Genomic DNA, 5,330 nt, shown 5'->3' with positions numbered 1-5,330 from the left:
TAATCCGCTACTGCTGTTTGTTCATGTATTTGAAGAATCAAAATTTCTTTAAATGGTTTCCCCGCGGAGTTTGTTTGTAATTTGCATATAAGCAAGTGTAAAGGTTTGTGTCTATCGCCGTGGTAAAATTTTCTAACATCTCCAAATGTCAAATGAATTGTTCTTGTTGTTAGTTTTCAATTGTTCTATGTAGAGGTGTCTTTTAAAAGTTGTTGTAACGCAGACTTTCGGGAAAAGAAGTGATTAATTAAATTATAAAGCAATGAAAGACACACACACATATGTGTTTAATAACAACTGTGATCTAGCCTCATCGGAAGCTGCTGACCAACGATTACGGCTCTAAGCCTGTATAGCTCAGTGGTTAGAGCGACGGTCCCGGTATAACCGAGGTCGTGAGTTCGAGCCTCACTACAGGCTAGTTGTTTTCCGGCTTGCTCTGCTTGCATCATAGATCGTCAGATTCGGCGAGTCTGCGATGGCTTTCGGTGTATTAAAATATAAAGCTTTAAAAGAGGTGTATTGCAAAAGACCTTATTATTTCATTCATGTACTGTATACTATACTAGGTTTCAAATGCTGCTTAATGTTGTTGGTAATTGTCATCATAGCTGCGTTGCTTTATTTTGTGTTGATCAGTAAAACTGTGACTTCGCAGAAATCTGTTCGGTTGTGTGAGGCTTAAAGTTCACTTTGTTTGACATATTATATGGTTTTTAAGTGCTGAGTTTCCGTTGAAGTTCTCCACTTTAGTCGAGTTTTTTCAATTCTCAGATGCAGCTTTGCGAGCGAACCAGAAAAAAGTGGCCAACATCAAAGTCAAATCTCAAGAAACAATCTTGGTTAAACTCCTGGTCATTAACAGGAAGAATGTCGAAGAAGAAGGTTTTAACGCAATGTTGGTCTATAGAGGCAATGAGAAAAATGTTACTTTTTTTGAGGTGGATGAATTTTGTCAGGCTGCAAAAGAAAATGCAATCAAAGAAGCAGAATCTAAGTTCAGCGACCAGGCAGCGAAAGTTAACTTCATTGCAAAGTATGGCAACTTTATAGTTATTATTGGTGGAGCTGGTTATGGCAAAACCACCTTAGGGATACAAATTCTGCAATATGGGTGTGATACTCAACCTGCATCTGGCTACATTTTCTATGTAAACCTGCCATCGTTAGACAACAGCAAAGAAATGAGTGTTTTTGAGTTCCTTATAAAGCTATTCAACTCAAACTGGAAATATGATGTGGAAACAGATAATAAAATTCTGGAAAGAATCTCCAAATCCAATAATGTGTTGATTATCATGGATTCAATGGATGAAACAGGTTTCAATCTTACGATGAAAGCACCAGTCATTGGTTTGTACGAAAGAGCAAAACCAGAAGTCATTCTCCAAAACCTTTTGCGGTCTGACATTCTTGGCAATGCTTTCAAGTATCTTATTACACGACCGGAAGCTTATCTCCAGTTGAACCCAGATTGCAAGTCACACTTCCCACTTGAGGTACTTGGTCTCGGCGAAAATTCACAGGATTTGCTTTTCAAGGAAATTTGCAAAAGTCAGGAAAAATATGAAAAAGTTAAAGAGGTTCTCGATCAAAATCCAGCAGCCAATGCATTAAGCTTCATCCCATTATTTGCCAAAGCAATTCCAAAATACATTCTAAAGCATGGATTGGATGGTGGTGCATTTACTACTACTGATGTGTTCACATCTTTTCTGAACGAATACATTCACTCTGTTCACTTCAAGGAAGATGAAAAGGTACTTCGCAAGCTCTCTGATTTAGCTTTGTATGGAATGCTTAATAAAAAAGTCACCTTTGAAGCACAAGATTTTACCAAAGTTGATCTTGAAACAAAAGGTTTGGGGGATTTTCTCAAAGTTCAAGGTTGGTCCAGTGATATAAGCCTTAAAATTTTAGAAGGAGACAAAACAGTTTTGTTCAATCACAAGCTCCTGCAAGAGTTTTTTGCAGCACTCAAGATTATGTTTGACACCCCCATGGAACGGTTTAAAGAGCTACTGGAAAACTTGAAAAGTGTCGATTGGGAAATGGTTCTTCAATTTCTCTTCGGTCTGCTCAATCCGAAACTCCAATGCAAGCTAAACGCGCTGTTTCCAATCTCTTCAGCTGATGTTTCCACCAAGAGAAGCTTGCTCAAGGATCTGCTTGTTTCCATGACTAAAGATTTCGCCAAAACATCTGTGAAGGATTTCCCAGTTTCAATCGCTTCTATTTATGACATGGGTGTTGAGGATCTTGAAAAATACAGAGATTTTGAATCACGTCCAGACGACAAGAGGTTGTTCACGCTGTGCAGTCTCGCCTACGAGTCTATGCTTGATGACATCACAAGATCAGTGGTGGAAGTTTTCCCGGACATGGTTTTGCTTTCGCGCACAATTCTTCCCAACCACGTGGCAAGTCTCTGTCACGTGCTTCGCGCCACCAACAAACCAATCACCATCAACGTTGGAGCTTTAGGGGAACGAGCCAAGTTCATCGGGGATGGATTGAAGATGCTGATCGAGAACGTTGCTGAAACACAACACTCGGTTGGTTATTTAATAAATATATAAAGTATATAATATTGTATTTTGTCGGTCATATGTTAGTTACACTGCTTAAATTTTTGATGTATTTTGCATTTCAGTGCTAGATAAAGCTACTTAAATATAATTTAATTTTAATTATTATTTAGTTTTATTCAAGTTTATCCTGGCTTGACGCTTTATAAGGTTGGGGGTTCGGACCCCCCCCCCCTTTTTTTTTTGTAAGTGACATTTTCGTTTTTTGTACGTTTTTGTCACTCATCGTTCTAAGCGGCAATGTTTTTAATGTAATTTGGTCACGCGTCTTAAGCTAATGCGAAATTAAAATCAAACGCAAAACGCCGTTTTTCTTTTCTTGTTCGGTCAACCGTAAGCGCTAGATAGTTTTTTTCTTTTGCCTTTTGTTGTTCGTTCAGGTTGGCTGATTGCCAAGTGTGTGTTCGACAATCAGCAACAATAAATCAAGCTGTCTCCGCCTTTTTCTCGCTAAAAACGTCGAGTTAGGCGGTGCTGAGGTTTCTTGCTGTTTGCTGTCCGCGTTAATATCAGATGTCGGTGTAAGACAGGGGTCGGCAACCTACGGCCTGGGGGCCGGATCCGCCCACCACCTCTCAATACTTTTTGGCCACTTAACTAGTAAGTGCCAAAATATTTTCTCGCTTATCGCGAATGATCTTTCTGCGTCCGGTTTGTTTGCCTTTTGACGGTGTCTTTCAAATAGATCAGCGCTTCCTTACCGTTGCGCCATGGAAGGCATAAGACGTCATTACGATCGCTATTTTATGACGTCATATCCGTCGCTATATTATGACGTCATTAACGTCAGAGTTGAAAATTCGTAACCACCCCCCCATTTTGGATTTCTGGATACGCCCCTGATTTGACGACATTTAAAAAATGTGATGTGCTAGAGAAAAACGGAATGTATATTCGAAATTAGCGCGAAAAATATATCTAAGGTGAAATACTCACAATTTCGATTAGAAGAAAAAGTGAAAATTTGTTGACCAGTGTAATAATCAAGTCATTTTGGTGCGAAATCCGGCCTGCAAACGTAAATCTTACAGTTATCCAGCCAGGGATCACAAGCCTTAACAAATTATCCGGCCCTGAAAAATCGTTTGCTAACCCCTGTCCTATACAACTACAAAGTGTGCGTGTTTGATTGAATTGGGGAGGTGGCGGCTGTAGGTTAAATGGCGTATAATGGTGGACTATGGTGCGATGGCAAGACAAATATTAAATCCGCGAAGGTGATAATTTAATAGGGTACGATAGTTTGTGTTACATTACTGGAAGTGGGGAGGGGGGTCATTAATCAGGTCCAGGGGCGTATCCAGAAATCCAAAAAGGGGTCCTGATTTTTCAACTTAGGTAATTCCCCGTTTTTTGTCTGACGGTAATGACGTCATAAAATAGCGATTGTAATTACATCATAAGTAATATCAGAAACAGCCAATTGACGTCCAGCAAAACCGAACTTTTAGACGCAAAACGCAAACGTGCGTCGTTGACAATCCTGCCGTATGCCATCTGAGGAACCGCTTAGTGTTCAGGAGAAAAACGAAAACAAGAACGTAAAATAAAATATATGTGATTGATTATTTGGTAAATCTATGTACGGGACTACGATAAATTACAAGCACGTCTTTCGCCACCTGCAATACTAAACGGAGATTGTTTCTCCCCCGTGTTATTTGATTCCACTTCAATAGTTAATCTGTTTGAAAGTGTTTAACCTTTTTAATTGAGGGCACACCTGGCGAGCGAAGCGAGCTCGATTTTTTTGGTGGGGATAACGGCATTTCTTTTCAATTTCTTACAAGTTTTTATAACATTGCCGAAAATAAAAATAATAAAAACTTTAAAAAATAAATGTCCAATGTTTGAACACGTTTTCCGTTTGTCCGCGACGCACTTGAAAGCCTTCCACGGAGCAACGGTGGTAAAGCGATGATGAAATTCTAAAGACAGCATTAAAACGTAAAAAAACAGACGTAGAAAGAACATTCGCGCGAAGCGCGAACATTTTTCGCACTTACGTTGTTAAAATACTCAAAAAGTATTCAAAATGGACTCGTGTATAGTTTGTCGAAGAGGCATACGCCACTGATCAGGTTGTTTAATATCTAGATGAGTTTATTGCACCTAGGAAGTCTAATCTATCAATTGAGTTTTCACACTCTGCCATATTTCAGATTCGCAAGTTCCACGTAGCTGAGGCCACCACCAGCATTGCAATTCTGGCACCGATGGTTCCACAGATGCAAGAATTGAGGATCTTGGAAAGCAACCTTTCTGTCGACGATATCAAACTTATCTGCGAAAACTTGCAAAGGAAAACACAACCGGTACTAATACATATATCACACATATTAATTGAATTTATAAGCTGTGTGTGTTATGACAGAGCATGAATTATTTGAGAGTAAATAATTTCTTTCTAAAGTAATAAAAAAAAACACAAAAGTATTAACATGGTAAACACCAAGCCATTCACTATTAGATTAGATGCAGGTCAATGTTGATATGTGAAACCTGTAATTCCAGTTACGTCACTTGCTTAATATGACGTAACATACAGTAACCCCAGACAACCAACTGGTACAACTTCATCTACTTTGTTGCATGTAGATTGAGGTTCTAGATTTGAGCTTCAACATTCTGGATGAAGCTGGGGTGAAGCTGCTATCCGGGTGCATCCCCTACATCGAGAGGCTTTTTCTCGAGCGATGCGGACTCACATCCGACCATCTTCTGGTGTTGGCGAGCAGCATC

The 5,330-nt window shown here is 39.5% G+C and overlaps 1 non-coding gene across 1 annotated transcript; it reads left to right on the top strand.

Moving 5' to 3' along the window:
• Positions 1-346: 346 nt before the first annotated feature.
• On the top strand, positions 347-420 carry Trnap-cgg (transfer RNA proline (anticodon CGG)). Its single transcript has one exon. It is a non-coding gene; the product is annotated as a tRNA-Pro (tRNA).
• The last annotated feature ends 4,910 nt before the right edge of the window (positions 421-5,330 follow it).

This window comes from Ascidiella aspersa, chromosome 8, assembly GCF_963924565.1.
Source record: "Ascidiella aspersa chromosome 8, kaAscAspe10.2, whole genome shotgun sequence".
Lineage (NCBI taxonomy): Eukaryota > Metazoa > Chordata > Ascidiacea > Phlebobranchia > Ascidiidae > Ascidiella > Ascidiella aspersa.
Note: the sequence above shows the minus strand (reverse complement) of the source record. Positions and strands in the feature narration are given on the sequence as shown.